General features: G+C 49.1%; 1 pseudogene; it reads left to right on the forward strand.

Annotated features, from left to right (window-relative positions):
• Positions 1 to 16,384: 16,384 nt before the first annotated feature.
• On the forward strand, positions 16,385 to 16,483 carry LOC112621872 (annotated as a pseudogene).
• Positions 16,484 to 17,078: the final 595 nt, after the last annotated feature.

Consider the following 17,078-nt stretch of genomic DNA (forward strand, 5'->3'; position numbering starts at 1 on the left):
ACAACAGACCGCGGGGGTGGAAGGTCTAACCCAAGAGGCAGCCCCCCAAGTGTGAGTCGCAAGGGGTCAGCAGGATGGAAATAATCCCAATCCCAGCAGAGGAACAGGAGGCACAGCAGAAACACAGACATGTCTGCATCCCGCCCACCCCACGGCACAGGTGCTCCCCACTTCCCCATCGATTGCCCCATCCTCATCCCAGGCCTCAGCTCACACAGGAAGTGATGGCAGAGTCACTTCCTATCCAGGCAGCTTTGACCTCATTCTATGAAGGATGTCACAGTCTGTCCTAATCTCCCTTGCAGCTCCATCGCCTAGGACAGGGTCCGGCCAGTATAGGCTCAATTGAAATTTGTGGAATGAACAGACAAAAGCACGCGGCACACACCGTAGCCCATGCTGGGGGCTCAGGAAGTGCTGGATTCAAAACCACAGGCTGTTAGAGTTCCCTGCAGCCCTAAAGTTCCTCCTGTCCATAAGATGCAGACCAAGGAAGGGCCACCTGCACTGTGGTCGGAGGAGCTGGTGGCAGAGCCCGCGCAGAGATGGTCGCTGTGCCCCCAGCCCAGTGCTCTTTCTCCTAAACCACATGGCCAGCCCCAAGGCAGCCAGCCCCAGGCCTGGTGAACTGCTGGTGTGAAATTATCATAGAGTGGGTGTCAAAAGATGGGCTTCTAAGTACAAAAATGCCCAAGATGCTACATGGGATCTGCAGGTTTCCAAAAGGAGGCAAGAAAGAGATAGGAAGACGTTTGAAGGATGAGGGATGGGAGGTCTTGGTAAGAAAAATGGCCCGGGCTGTGTGTCAGCAATAGGAGAGGAGGGGGCACAGGTGACCAGAAAAGACACTAGGAGAAGCTTTGATGGACAGGAATAGAAATGGCAAAGTGGATAATTACGAGGAAGGAGGATGAAGCGATGAACACAGGGTATTAGGAAATAAGAGTAACTGACATTTACTGACCACTTACTTTGTGCCAGGCCCATCTATGAGCATATATAATGCTCAGAATAGCCCCCTGAAACCGTGCTCTTGGCATTGCTGTTTTGGAGGTGAGGAAATAGAGGCCCAGGGAGGTGACTGGCTCCAGCTCATGCAACATGCCAGGTGGGGGCGGGGAGAGACCAGGGATGTGAGCCCAGACAGCTTGAGAGCTGTCAGTGTCTGTGCCAACAGCACCAACCGGTGCTGGGTAAACACCTGCTTTTATCATCAGAATGAAGAGGCTGTGTCCCCTATGAGGTCCATTTCTGAGAGTTTGGGTTAATGGGTAAGAAGGTTGGGACTTTAGAGATTTGGGATAAAGATATCAAACACCAGAAAGCAAGAAATAAGTTATTGGGTCGGGCGCAGTGGCTCACACCTGTAATCCCAGCACTTTGGGAAGCCAAGTCTGTTGGATCACCTGAGGTCAGGAGTTCGAGACCAGCCTGGCCAACATGTTGAAACCCCATCTTTACTAAAAATACAGAAATGAGCCGGGCATAGTGGCACACACCTGTAATCCCAGCTACTTGGGAGGTTGAGGCAGGAGAATCACTTGAACCCGGGAGGCGGAGGTTGCTCCAACCTGGGCAACAGAGCAAGACTGTCTCTCACACACACACACATACACAAATAGACCTCTAGACAGCCCAGAACCAGAGGTCAGGCCCACCCATGTAACCAGGTCAGAAGGCTTTGACTTTGAGGGGAAGAGGAGCACGTGAGAAAAAGCCCTAAGGGCAGGGACTGCCAAGGTCATAGCCGAGAGAGGCCACATATGTGTGAGCTGAAGGGACACAAAGGATGTATCTGGAGAGGTGCACAGGGAGGGCGTTCTTTGGGAAGCCTGGCGTGGTGTTGTCACCCCTGGGTATGGAAGAGTGCAGAAGCTGGCCAGGCAGCAGCTCCTCACCAGGACCTGCCTCCACCTTAGTCCCCTTCGGGCCACTTGTCTGTCACTTCTGCTCTTTTTTCATTTTTTTCTTTTCTTTTTCTTCTTCTTCTTCCTTTTTTTTTTTTTTTTTTTTTTTGAGACGCAGATCTGACTATGTTGTCCAGGCTGGTCTCAAACTCCTGGCCTCACAACATCTTCTCACTCGGCCTTCCAAAGTGCCGAGACTACAAGCATGAGCCACCATGCCTGGTCTCTTTTCTTTCTTTCCTTTTTTGGGGGGGTGGAGTTTCGCTCTTGTTGCCCAGGCTGAAGTACAATGGGGCAATCTCGGCTCACCACAACCTCTGCCTTCCGGATTCAAGTGATTCTCCTGCCTCAGCCTCCCGATAGCTGGGATTACAGGCATGCGCCACCATGCCCAGCTAATTTTGTATTTTTAGTAGAGACGGGATTTCTCCGTGTTGGTCAGGCTGGTCCTGAACTCCCGACCTCAGGTGATCCGCCTTCTCCGGCCTCCCAAAGTGCTGGGATTACAGGCGTGAGCCACCGCGCCCAGCCATTATTATTATTATTTTTTTTTTTTGAGCGGTGTCTCGCTTTGTTGCCCAGGCTGGAGTGCAATAGCACGATCTCAGCTCACTGCAACCTCCACCTCCCGGGCTCAAGCAATTCTTCTGCTTCAGCCTCCCGAGTAGCTGGGATTATAGGTGTGCGCCACCAAGCCTGACTAATTTTTGTATTCTTAGTAGAGATGGGATTTCACCATGTTGGTCAGCCTGGTCTCAAACTCCTGACCTCGTGATCTACCCGCCTCGGCCTCCCAAGGTGCTGGGATTACAGGCGTGAGCCACTACACCTGGCCTCTTTTCATTTTTTCCTTTTTAAAATTTTTTAAAATTAATCTTTTTTTTTTTTTGAGCCGGAGTCTCACTCTGTTGCCCAGGCTGGAGTGCAGTGGCGCCATCTCGGCTCACTGCAAGCTCCACCTCCAGGGTTCACACCATTCTCCTGCCTCAGCCTCTTGAGTAGCTGGGACTACAGGCGCCCACCACCACACCCAGCTAATTTTTTTTTTTTTTTTTTTGTATTTTTGGTGGAGACGGGTTTCACCGTGTTAGCCAACATAGTCTCGATCTCCTGACCTTGTGATCTGCCCACCTCGGCCTCCCAAAGTGCTGGGATTATAGGCGTGAGTCACCGTGCCCGGCCTTTCTTTTTTTTTAATTATGATACATTTTTTGTCTTATCAACAAAAGTCAGGCATGAAATAGAACATTTTGAAATACATATAAAGAAAGTGAAAAAACTTAGTCACATATTCTTGAAGGAATTACCGGTAACATTTCAGTGTCTTTCTAGTATTTTTTTCTACGTATACATATCTTTTCCCCATTAATCAGATTTTTCCCTTCCTTCCTTCCTTCCTTCCTTCCTTCCTTCCTTCCTTCCTTCCTTCCTTCCTTCCTTCCTTCCTTTCTTTCTTTCTTTCTTTCTTTCTTTCTTTCTTTCTTTCTTTCTTTCTTTCTTTCTTTCTTTCTTTCTTTCTTTCTTTCTTTCGTTTTGTTTTGTTTTTGAGACGGAGTCTTGCTCTGTTTTCCAGGCTGGAGTGCACGGCGGGATCTCAGGTCACTGCAACCTCTGCCTCCCGGGTTCGAGCAATTCTCCTGCCTCAGCCTCCCGAGTAGCTGGGATTACAGGCACCGGCCACCACACCGGCTAATTTTTGTATTTTTAGTAGAGACAGGGTTTCACCATGTTGGCCAGGCTGGTCTCGAACTCTTGACATCAAATGATCCACCTGCCTCGGACTCCCAAAGTGCTGGGATTACAGGCGTGAGCCACTGCGCCCGGCCTTAATCAGATTTTTCTTAAAAAGAAGTGGGAAATCTCCTGGGGTTCACAAGGTAGATGTGGTCCCTGGCCTATACCTTGGGGTTTTCAGGATGAGAGCCTGGAGGAAGTCCCCAGCCTTTCTATTTAGTGGCAATACCGCTTGTCACCACAAGAGGGGGATGTGTGCTCAGGAACGTCGACCCCAAAGCTGGAAACCGCAGCCCTGGCACCTGGTGCTGGCAGCTCCCACTCGGATCACCCTTAGTCACTCCTAGCTTTACTGCTCACTGCTCAGTGCGCCTTGGTTCATGAGGGAAAAAAGACAGAACTCATGTGCTCACTCTTGCACCGTTCTGCCCAAATTTGGCAAATCTTTGCACAGCTCTGCCCTCGTGTTGCATCCTCGGGCTTTGCAGGCCATTGCCCCCAGCCTCACACCCTTCACCAATATCCCATCATTGCCCAGGACCCATAAGGCCTGTCGGGCCCAGGATGCCCTTGTCCAGCTTCCGGTCTCTTTCCCTGCCGCCTGCCACCCTATACGCTTTGTTTTTGTTTTTGGACAGCAGTGGGCTTATGTCAGCTGCGATTGCGATCACTCACCTCTGCCACCCGCAGACCTTCCTGCATGCTGCTTTTTTTTTTTTTTTTTTTTTTTGAGACGGAGTCGCTCTGTTGCCCAGGCTGAAGTGCAATGGTGCAATCTCGCCTCACTGAAACCTTTGTCTCCTAGGTTGAAGCGATTCTCCGGAGTAGCTAGGACTACAGGCGCCCACCACCATGCCTGGCTAATTTTTGTATTTTTAGTAGAGACAGGGTTTCACCATGTTGGCCACGCTGGTCTCGTACTCCTGACCTCAGGTGATCCACCAGCCTCCACCTCCCAAAGTGCTGGGATTACAGGCATGAGCCACCACGCCCGGCCAGAATTTGGTGAACCTTTGGACAGCTCTCCCTTTGTGTTGTAGCCTTGGGCTTCACCGGTCATCGCCCCGAGCTTCACATCCTTCACTGGTTTCCCATCATGACCCAGGACCCAGTCTGAACTCTTTATAAGGCCTGTTGGGCCCCGGATGTCCTGGTCTCGCTTCTGGCCTTTTTCCCTGCCACCCGCCACTCCACATACTGTTACCAGACAGTCCTGGGCTCATGTCAGCTGTGATTGCGATCACTCAGCTCTGCCACCAGCAGACCCTCCTGCATGCACCTTTCCAGAAGGCACTTCCCAGCATTTATTTTCTTTCTTTTCTTTTTAAAATGGAGTCTTGCTCTGTGGCCAAGGCTGGAGTGCAGTGGTGCGATCTCAGCTCACTGCAACCTCCACCTCCCAGGTTCAAGCGATTCTCCTGCCTCAGCCTCCTGAGTAGCTGAGACTACAGGTGCCCACCACCACACCCAGCTAATTTTTCTATTTTTAGTAGAGACGGGTTTTCACCATGTTGGCCAGGATGGTCTCAATCTCTTGACCTCGTGATCTATCTGCCTCGGCCTCCCAAAGTGCTGGGATTACAGGTCTGAGCCACCGTGCCTGGCCTTCCCAGCATTTCATAAGCAGTTACCTCTTCCCAGGAGTCTCCCTCCACCCTGTGAGTCTGTGTTACATCATTCTCTGAGCTTCCATGGGGCCCAATGAGCCCCCGTCACACCACTTAGCACGCTGGAGTGTCTGCCTGCCTTCTCAGATGGAAGCCCCATGAGGGTGAGCACGTGTCAGCCTCACGCACGCATATCTCCAGCACCTCGACACCGTGCTTGGCACCCCATAGGGCTCAGTAAGGAATTTACTAATTATCACTAGGTACAGTGGCTCACACTTGTAATCTCAGCACTTTGGGAGGCCAAGGTGGGAGGATCACTTGGGGCCAGAAGTTTGAGACCAGCCTGGGCAACATAGTGAAACTCCATATCTTCAAAATATTAAAAACGTAGCCAAGTGTGGTGGCATGGCCTGTAGTCCCAGCTACTCAGGAGGCCAAGGTGTGACAGTCGCTTGAACCCAGGAGCTCAAGGGTGCAGTGAGTTATGATTGTGCCACTGCACTCCAGCCAGGCTGACAGAACAAGATCCTGTCTCTAAAAAAAACTGACTAAATGTGTGAATGAAGGAATGAATGAGTGTGTTCTTCCCTGTTCCCTGAGGAGAGTCTACAACAGCTAGTGTGCTTCCCTCCATCCCCCTTCCTCCCTGTTCACTGGGTGCCTCTCATTGTCTCCCACGCCTCTGCAGACACATCCCAAGGAACACTGCTGATGAAGGACCAGTTCTGTTCCTTGTGATAGCGGAAAGAAACGGGATTCGGGCCGGGCGTGGTGGCCTACGCCTATAATCCGAGCACTTTGGGAGGCCGAGGCGGGAGGATTGCTTGAGGCCAGCCTGGGAAACACAGTAAGACCTCCATCTCTACAGAAAACAAAGATTAGCCAGGTGTAGTGGTGCATGCCTGTAATCCCAGCTGCTTGGGAGGCTGAAGCAGGAGGATAGCTTGAGCCCAGAAAGTTGAGGCTGCAGTGAGCCATGATCACACCACTGCACTCCAGCCTGGGTGACAGAGTGAGACCCTGTGTCTAAAAAATTTAAAAAAAAAAAAAAAAGAGGCTGGACACAGTGGCTCAAGCCGGTAATCACAGCACTTTGGGAGGCCGAGGCAGGTGGATCATGAGGGTCAGAAGTTCAAGACCAGCCTGGCCAATGTGGTGAAACACCATCTCCACTAAAAATACAAAAATTAGCCAGGCTTGGTGGCAGGCACCTGTAATCCAAGCTACTTGGGAGGCTGAGGCAGGAGAATCACTTGAACCCCGGAGGCGGAGGTTGCAGTGAGCCAAGATCATGCCTCTGCACTCCAGCCTGGGTGACAGAGCAAGACTCCGTCTCAGAAAAAAATAAAAATTAAAAAAAATAAGTAAAAGAAATAGGATTTGGAGTGAGGCCAACCCAGCCTCAGTACTGGCTCTACCACTTACCAGCTATTCAGGTACCTTATTTTTTTTTTTTTTTTTTTTTTTTTTTTGAGACGGAGTCTCGCTGTGTAGCCCAGGCTGGAGTGCAGTGGCCGGATCTCAGCTCACTGCAAGCTCCGCCTCCCGGGTTCACGCCATTCTCTGGCCTCAGCCTCCCGAGTAGCTGGGACTACAGGCGCCTGCCACCTCGCCCGGCTAGTTTTTTGTATTTCTTAGTAGAGACGGGGTTTCACCGTGTTAGCCAGGATGGTCTCGATCTTCTGACCTTGTGATCCGCCCGTCTCGGCCTCCCAAAGTGCTGGGATTACAGGCTTGAGCCACCGCGCCCGGCTCAGGTACCTTATTTTCTCCATTTGCAAAGTGAGGAAAATAGGACCAAGCTTGCAGGGTTGCTGTGAGAAAGCGCATGCCAGCCTGACAGGTGGTAGGCAGTCATTAGATCAGTCTTCCTCCCTCTTTCCCAGAGCCCCCACCTAAGCTCCCTCCCCTCTGGAACCTTGGGACACACACACCCCTGTAATCTGAAGTAGCAGCCACTACTTCCCTGACCCACCTCTGTCTGTCCTCCCCAAGGTTGCCCTGTCCTCTATCCCCCAACAAAGAGTGGTGCCAGGCACAGAATAGATGCTCCAAAGATATGAAAAGAATGAAGGAATGAACAAAGCAGCCACCACAGTATCCCCTGGGGCATGTTCCCCAGTAGCCACCAGGCTCTTTTTTGTTTGTTTGTTTTGACAGATTCTCACTCTTTCACCCAGGCTGGAGTGCAGTGGTGTGATCTCAGCTCACAGCAACCTCCATCTCCGCCTCCCAGGTTCAAGTGATTCTCCTGCTTCAGCCTCCCAAGTAGCTGGGACTACAAGCACACACCACCACGCATGGCTAATTTTTGTATTTTTAGTAGAGACGAGGTTTCACCATGTCAGCCAGGCTGGTCTGGAACTCCTGGCCTCGGGTGATCTGCCTGCCTCGGCCTCCCAAAGTGCTGGATTACAGGCGTGAGCCACCGCACCTGGCCTGGGCCTGGATTCTTGTGCATGGTATTAGGGCACCCCTGTGTGTTGCCCCAAGGATCACACGTGCACAGCTGTGTCATCTGAGCAAACTCCCCCAAAGGGTGTCTGCATTCTCCACAGCCATTGCTGGTGCTAAGAGGACAAGTTCCAAAAAAGAAAAGCTTTTTAAAATGTTTTATTGATTTATGCTTTATTTTTGGTAGAGATGGAGTCTTGCTGTGTTGCCCAGGCTTGTCTTAAACTCCTGGCCTCAAGTGATTCCCCTCCCCCGCCCCACCTCAGCCTCCCAAAGTGCTGGGATTACAGGTGTGAGCCACAGTGCCCGGCCCGAAATCACTTTCTAAATTTGCCCCGTTCATCCTGTTTTCCTCTTGTAAACATTTTATGTCACGTGTACCCTGAGGCCCCCCTGACAGCCCTCCTGGGGCCCAATTTGCAGCCTCTTGTGTTATATGTGATCGGAGCACCCCCAGAGCTTCGTCATCCGTGACGAGCACTCACCCTCTCTCCAGTTGGAACCATCAGCTGATGAATAAGGGCTGATTTCTTCTCAAATGATCACCACCCCCAATTCATTACATTCCAAAGACTGAGCTCAGAATCGCTTATCTGATGCTTGGTGCGGTTGTGCTTTTTTGGAACATCGTTCATTGAGGATGCAAGTCCTCTCCCGTGTGATGATCTCGGGCGCAAGCTGTGACGTGGGTTCCACGCTCTTCTGTGCTACGTCCTCCCCTGTGATTTTCGCATCTCCGATAACTGCTCGTCTCCGTCTGAGGATTTTCCTCCGCTGGTACCATTCATTGGGAGTCTCTCTAGTATGCATTATGAGATGAATGGAAAATTTCCCTCATTCATAATATTCATAGCTTTCCTCTGCCCTGTGAATTCTTTGATATTCTCCCAGAATCCTGACCAAATGTTTTGCCATGTGTATTGGGCCAGTAGAGTTTAGGCTTAGAGTCTGCAATTTCCCCAAACTGGTAACTTTTTTTTTTTGTTTTTTTTTTAAAGAGATGGGGTCTTGCTCTGTTGCCCGGGCTGGAATGCAGTGGCATGATTATAGCTCACTGCAGCCTTGACCTCCTGGGCTCAAGTGATCCTCCCACCTCAGTTTTCTGAGTAGTTGGGGCTACAGGCACACACCACCATACGTGGCTAATTTTTTTTTTTTTTTTTTTTTTTTTTGAGACAGAGTCTTGCTTTGTCGCCCAGGCTGGAGTGCAATGGCATGAACTCGGCTCACTACAACCTTCGCCTCCTGGGTTCAAGCGATTCTCCTCCTGCCTCAGCCTCCCAAGTAGCTGGGACTACAGGTGCATACCACCATGCCCGGCTAATTATTTGTAGTTTTAGTAGAGACGGGGTTTCACCGTGTTAGCCAGGATGGTCTCGATCTCCTGACCTCGTGATCCACCCACCTTGGTCTCCCAAAGTGCTGGGATTACAGGCGTGAGCCACCTCGCCCGGCCCCATTGAGGAATTTTTAAATTCCATTTGATGGAAGAACCAGCCCGTTTTCTGTCTGTCACATGGCCATCTTGAAATAGTGCTGCCTCGAATCGCTTGAATCTGGGAGATGGAGGTTGCAGTGAGCTGAGATCGTGCCACTGCACTCCAGCCTGGGTGATAGAGCGAGACTCTGTCTCAAAAAAAGAAAAAAAAACAAAGAAAAAGAAAGAAATAGTCCTGCCTCCACAGTGCCTTCTTCAGCCTGTCAAAGCCAAAAGTTTCCCAAGATCCTAAGTCTAGTAGGCAAGAAACCCTTCCAATCCCTATTAAAGCCCTGTTCATGAGGGAACTCAAGCTTTCTACCCGCAGCCACTGGAATTTCTGCTGTGGGAACTGGGGGACATTCTTGAGCCATGGAAGTCTTGAGGCCGCTGGGACTGAAGAATCTGTCATGATGCCCTCAGTTCCATGAGTCTCGTATTCCAGTTTATTTCTGCTCCACTATATCTGAGGCCTCCTCTCCTCGCAGCAGCTATTGGGGCTGAAATGTCCAAAGTGGCTTTTGCGGTCACGTGACTGGTGCCTCACGTTCTTCCACGCGGTCTCTCTTCCTGACAGAGCAGCCTTGTCGTCTAGTACAGTTGTTGGCCTCTGAGAACCCTCTATGGATGCTCTAGGCCATGGTGCTATCACTTGTGCTACCCCCGGCCCCTCCATGGAAACCGCAGCCCAGGCAGCTGTGTCACACCATATGACCCTGCCTCTCTTCCACCCCCCAAGCCCCCAAATATACAGTTCACTGCACCAGGATCCCATATAGGCTGGCCAACGATTTTTGAAGTCATCTGGCTCAAAAATGTAGGGAAAGGCAGCCAGGCCAATCAGACGGACCCTTTTGGAAACTGGAGCGGGAAAAGCAGACGGTAGAATCAGTGAGCAACAAGATGTCCTGAGGGCAAGCAGGGCCTGGTCAGACCAGTGTGCTGGCCAAAATTACACTGGAGAAGAAACTTGGCCATTGAAGCAAAACCAAAATCAGCTATGCCATGAAGAAAATCCCCTCATTGTGGAGGGAAAATGAGCTTGGTTTTGGCAAGAGAATAAAGGAGAGAGTGAGAGCAGAGATGGGACTCCACAAAGGGCCCACAGAAACCAGCCCAGGGCTGCCTCTTGCCTGTGGCTGTCACTGCAGCCAGTTTGCTGCTCGTTCCCTTTGCTGTCAGTTGGCTTAAAAGTGGGCAGATGACTTAGCTGTGCTGGTAAAACATATGGGGATTTCCGGTGCATGCAGCCCACCATCCTGTTTGCCAGACAAGGTGGCTCACGCCTGTAATTCCAGCACTTTGGGAGGCCAAGGCGGGCGGATCATCTGAGATCGGGAGTTCAAGATCAGCCTGGCTAACATGGTGAAACCCTGTCTCTACTAAATATACAAAATTAGCTGGGCATGGTGGCACACGACTGTAATCCCAGCTACTCAGGAGGATGAGGCAGGAGAATCACCTGAACCTGGGAGGCAGAGGTTGCAGTGAGCCGGGATGGTGCCACTGCACTCCAGCCTGAGTGACAGAGTAAGATTCTGTCTCCAAAAAACAAACAAACAAACAAAAACAACAAAACTTAGCCGGGCACAGTGGCAGGCACCTGTAATCCCAGCTACTTGGGAGACTGAGGCAGGAGAATCACTTGAACTCGGGAAGCAGAGGTTGCAGTGAACCGAGATCACACCACTACACTCCAGCCTGGGCAATAGAGTAAGACTCTGTCTCAACAACAACAACAACAACAACAAAAGTATGGGGAGATGGCTGGGATCTGGACCATCTTGAGACCATGAGGCAACAAGACCAAGGGGAAAAGCCCACATACTGAGGATGGCAGAGCCTATGTCCTCTATGACAGCACTGAGCTGCCATACCTATCCTGGAACCCCCACTTCCAGTCTCATTGATCTGTAAGTCATGTGTCTTTATTTTCTAGGCAGATTTCTGCTACTTGCAGCCTAAAGCATTCCTCACCCCTTCTCAGAAACCTGTGGCTCTTGCTATAACTCCCAATGGAAAATCAACCTAAGTTTAGAGATTAGAAATCAAATTATTGCTTATATGGAGGGAATAAGAATCAGGATTGGTCCTAGCCTACAGAGGAATCTCAGCTCTGAGTCCTAACCCCAAGGCCTAGGGGACACAGACAAAGAAAGAAAGAGATATTTGTGGTGTGATCTTGGCTCACTGCAACCTCTGCTTCCTGGGTTCAATCGATTCTCCTGCCTCAGCCTCCTGAGCAGCTGGTATTACAGGCATGCACTATCATGCATCCAGCTTATTTTTGTATTTTTAGTAGAGACGGAGTTTCACCATGTTGGTCAGGCTGGTCTCGAACTCCTAACCTCGTGATCCACCTGCCTCAGCCTCCCAAAGTGCTGGGATTACAGGCGTCAGCCACTGTGCCTGCCCTCTTTCTGGCTTCTCAAAGCAGAGCTAGCAGCCAGAAATCTACAAAACCTAACTCACTTCTATTAAGAACCCAATGGGAGAGTTACTGTAGGGAGAGGCAAGAATGTATTTTGGAAGACTTAGCTGGTCCAAGGACACGAACAAGGCTGGTAGGAGAGAAGCAATCAGTTGATGAGGACTAGAGAAAGCTTTCTTCTGGTCTGACTTTCACCAAACATGGTGTGCGTGTGTGTGTGTGTGTGCGTGTGTGTGTGTGTGTGTGTTGCTTCAACACAGGACATATGCCTGATTCTTCCCTTATGAAATGCGAAGCTGAATGCAAGAGCTCTAGCCCGTCCTCTTTAAATCTCTGTTTTTGAAAATATAAAACAAAGAGAAACTGGCATCCTCCTAATGTATCTTTGAAATACATATTACTTCATTTTACCCAGACCTGGAGAAAAAGCACCCCCAGCCCCAACTCCAAATAATCTTCAGCATTTATAGAGATGTGGCCCCTGGAAGTTCATCAGATATACGGGGCCCACCCATGGTGTGTTTCGATGATATTAGAATTTGCAACTGCCATTGTTGCACCAAACCCAGCACCTCTCAATGCTGTCCTTCTGCACCCCACATATTGTATGATTTTTTGTTTTTGTTTTTGTTTTTTTTTTTTTGAGATGGAGTCTCACTCTGTTGCCCAGGCTGGAGTGCAGTGGCACGATCTCGGCTCACCACAACCTCCACCTCCCAGGTTCAAGCCACCACACCCGGCTTGTATGATGTTTTGAAGGGCAAAGTCAGTGCACCATTGATGTTTGCTTGTTGCTTTATTCACTCAACAGAGACGTAAGGAATGAAAGCTTTGACTGCGGTGAAAGAAGCAAAAAAGTGTAAACCGTACTTTAATGGGGTTAACGCTTTAATGTGAATCTTAGTAAACCCTGAATTCCTCCAGCAAGTTTCGCTGTGTATCACTGAGGATTCTCTGAAATCCAATAAGGAAAAAAACTGGAAGACATTTTCCCCTTCTTCGTCATCAAGGTTTTTCTTGGGGATGAATTGGCCTGATTAGTGCCTGAAAGTTCTCCCACGTTCTGTCCAAGCTCATTCCTTTTTTTGTGTGAATTCTCCAATGATGAGAAAGCTAAGCTTGTCCCCAAGTGATTTTCCACACTAATTATACTCCGGAGGCTTCTCTCCAGTGTGAATGATCTCACATTCCGTTTTCTCCACGCTTCCCCGAGTTTTCCGTCTTCATTACGTATGACCATTTTAAGTCCCAACCGAATTAGCTGATATTGTCTAAGAATGGAACTCTGATTGAAGGTTCTTCCTCATCCATTATACTCACAAGGCCCCTCTCTGCTACAAAATCCCAGATGTCTGATTAGCTCTGGGCACCATCTCAAAGCATTTTTACATCCATTACGTACATACGATTTTCCTCCATTGTGAATTCTCTGATGTTGAATGAGCTGTACTTTCCCGAAAGCTCTTGCATGGTTCTGCATTGAGAGAGTCTTTGTTGCATGTGAATTCGCTGATGCTGCATTGGAATGTTGACGATGCCTCCCCCATCCCCAGGGATTCTCTCCAAAATCAACGTTACAGTGTTCAATAGCATGGGAGCCCCAAGGAAAATTGCCTGTATAAACGACAAAGATGTTCTCTGTGATACAAACACTGTAATATTGAATAAATTCTAAATTCTGTTGCACAACTTGGCCATATCTTATTTGGAGTTTCTCTCACTTCTAAAACATATAAACCGGATCACAGATTTTTTCTGTATTCGTGGTACTCAGTGGGATGGGGTCCCTAAAATGGTTCTCCACAATGTCCCCATATTTGTAACGGCTCGAGGGGTTCTTCCTGACCACCACACAAACAAAATCCACTCAAGACCGTGGCATTAAAGAGTTTCACTGATGTGAAGAAGCCAGCTATGCCACGTGAGAGATGGAGATATTACTCAAACCAATCTTGCCAATGGCTTGGAGATTAGGGATTTTTCCAAGATAGTTTGGTGGGCAGGGACCAGGGTAGGGGGCCCGCTGATTCGTTGGGTGGAGGAGATGAAATCATAGGGGATTAAAGCTGTCCTCTTGGGCTGAGTCAGATTCTGGGTGGGGGCCACAGGACTGGTTGGCAGCTGGGGACATCCAGCTGTCAGAAATGCAAAAATTTGAAAAGCAATTTTTTCTTTTTCTTTGAGATGGAGTTTCGCTCTTGTTGCCCAGGCTGGAGTGCAATGGCGCGATCTCGGCTCACCACAGCGTCCCCCTCCCGGGTTCAAGCGATTCTTCTTCCTCAGCCTTCCCAAGTAGTTGGGATTACAGGCATGCGCCACCACACCCGGTTAATTTTGTATTTTTAGTAGAGACAGGGTTTCTCCATGTTGGTCAGGTTGGTCTCAAACTCCTGGTCGAGACCACCCGCCTCAGGTGGGTGATCCACCCGCCTCAGCCTCCCAAAGTGCTGGGATTACAGGCGTGAGCCACCGCACCCAGCCCTGAAAAGCTTTTTTTTGTAAGTATACATATAGATTTTCTCTATTAATCAGATTTTTATTTTATTTTATTTTATTTTATTTTTTAAATTTTGAGACAGTCTTGCTCTGTCGCCCAGGCTGGAGTACAATGGCGTGATGTCAACTCACTGCTAACTGCCTCCCGGGTTGTTCAAGCGATTCTCCTGCCTCAGCCTCCTGAGTAGCTGGGATTATAGGCACCCGCCACCATGCCTGGCTAATTTTTGTGTTTTCAGTAAAGACGGGGTTTCACCATGTTGGCCAGGCAGGTCCCGAACTCTTGACCTCAGCAGATCCGCCTGCCTCGGCCCCCTAAAGTGCTGGAATTATAGGCGTAAGCCACTGCGCCCAGCCTACACTGATTTTTCAAAATGCTGTGGTAAAAACAAGATAGATATGTTGGAGTCAGTAGTCACTTAGAGATTGAAAAATGTCTTCAAGAGGGGTTAAGTGTTGTCAGTTGTGTCTGCGTGGCCAAGAACTTAGATACAATGAAAAAGGATGAAAGGAAAATCATGTAACATAATCACACAAGGTTGTGTTCACAATGGTGTCAGGGATCTCACGAAGGTTCCTTAATATAGAAAACATTTTAACAGTAGACCTATTTTAAGCAGTCATCTTTTTTTCTCTGCAATGTATTCCTGGAACTGCTTTGTTAAAAAGTCATATTTTCTCTTAATAATTACTCATATCCTGCAGTAGCATCGAACAAATTCTAATTATAATAAATACATCATAAAAGCAAACACATGGCCAGGAGCAGTGGCTCACACCCAGCACTTTGGGAGGTCGAGGCGGGCTGATCACCTGAGGTCAGAAGTTGAAGACCAGCCTGACCAATATGGTGAAACCCCGTCTCTACTAAAAATCCCAAAATCAGCCAGGAGTGGTGCCACGTGCTTGTAATCCCAGCTACTCATGAGGCTGAGGCAGGAGAATCGCTTGAAACCGGAAGGCGGAGGTTGCAGTGAGCCAAGATCACGCCACTGCACTCCAGCCTGGACAACAAAAGCGAAACTCCATCTCAGAAAAAAAAAAAAAAAAAAAAGCCAAAAACATAACAATAGGATAGTCTTTAGAAATGTACAGGGGTTATACTATGCTTAGAGTCGTATGACTTCGGATATAGATGTCTAACAAGATTGGTTATTTTATAGGCTTCAGTGTACTCTGAAGTCCACACAAAACACAAACTATTCTGCTATTCTATCCAGTCTAAAAATAGCCCTATTAAAAAAATATATAACATTAACAATGTGCTTTCCTGTTTAGAATTCTAGAGACTCACGAGGAAATTATGTGTAAGATCTAGGGCTCTTTTTAAAATAAGTTTGTCAGAGAAAACTGAAATAATCCTTTCTCTTTCTTAGGATAAATTTCCCTGAAAGAAACAGAAATACGCCAAGTAATCCCACTGATCTTTTTTTTTTTCCTGAGACGCATTGTTGCTCTGTCATTTCATCTGGAGTGCAGTGGCATGATCTCCACTCACTGCAACCTCCGCCTCCCAGGTTCAAGCAATTCTCCTGCCTCAGCTTCCCGAGTAGCTGGAATTACAGGCACTCACCACCAAGCCTGGCTAATTTTGGCATTTTTAGTGGAGACAGGGTTTCACCATGTTGGCCAGGCTGGTCTCAACCTCCTGACCTCAGGTGATCCACCCACCTCTGCCTTCTAAAGTTCTGAGATTACAGACGTGAGCCACTGTGCCCAGCCTCAGTTTCGGTTCTGTTTTTCTTTTTGCTCTTGTTGCCTAGGCTGGAGTGCAACGGCGCAATCTCGGCTCACCACAACCTCCACGTCCCAGGTTGAAGCAATTCTCCTGCCTCAGGCTCCTGAGTAGCTGGGATTACAAGCGCGCACCACGCCCAGCTAATTTTGCATTTTTACTAGAGACCGGGTTTCGCCATGTTGGCCAGGCTGGTCTCGAACTCCTGACCTCAAGTGATCCACCCACCTCGACCTTCCAAAGTGCTGGGATTGCAGGCGTGAGCCACAGTGACTGGCCAGTTTGAGTGCTTTCTATCAATCCACCTTTGTCTACTGACTCTTCCTCACCTTCATATTGTTACTGAGTCCATCTAGTGAGTTTTAAACTGTTGTTACTGTATTTTTGTTTTAAAATTTCCATTTGAGGGTAGGTGCTGTGGCTCATGCCTGTAATCTCGGCACTCTGGGAGGCTGAGGTGGTCGAATCACTTCAATTCAGGAGTTTGCAACCAGCCTCAGTGACATGGCAAGACCCTGTCTCTACAAAAAATCAAAAATTGTGCTCGCTTCGGCAGCACATATACTAAAATTGGAATGATACAGAGATTACTATGTCCCCTGCGCAAGGATGACATGCAAATTCATGTTCCATATTCTTGCTGTAGTCCGCTACTCGTTACCTAGCTTTGCTTCCCTTCCCCGTATCCTGCCATAACGTCATAAGGCCCGTGACGTCATAGCCTTCCCATGTCTGTCTGCCGTTGCACCACTGAGGTTGGCGACTGGAGAACAATCTGGTCATCCGCACTCAGGCGTGGCACCTTGCCACCTACTGCTGTAGGCCTCATGCAACAATAAATAAATAAAAATACAAAAATTAGCCAGGCATGGTGGTACACACCTTTAGTCCCAGCTACTAGGGAGCCTGGAGGTGGGAGGATCACTTGAATCCGGGAGGCAGAGGCTGCAGTGAGCTGAGATCATGTCACTCCACACCAGCCTGGGCAACAGAGTGAGACTCTGTCTTTAAAAAAAGAGGGCCAGCTACCATCCTGGCTAACACGGTGAAACCCCGTCTCTACTTAAAAATACAACAAAAACTAGCCGGGCGTGGTGGCGGGCGCCTGTAGTCCCAGCTACTCGGGAGGCTGAGGCAGGAGAATGGCGTAAACCTGGGAGGCGGAGCTTGCAGTGAGCTGAGATCCGGCCACTGCACCCCAGCCTGGGCGACAGAGCGAGACTCCGTCTCAAAA

The sequence above is a fragment of the Theropithecus gelada genome, chromosome 3 (assembly GCF_003255815.1).
Source record: "Theropithecus gelada isolate Dixy chromosome 3, Tgel_1.0, whole genome shotgun sequence".
NCBI classification, from domain to species: domain Eukaryota; kingdom Metazoa; phylum Chordata; class Mammalia; order Primates; family Cercopithecidae; genus Theropithecus; species Theropithecus gelada.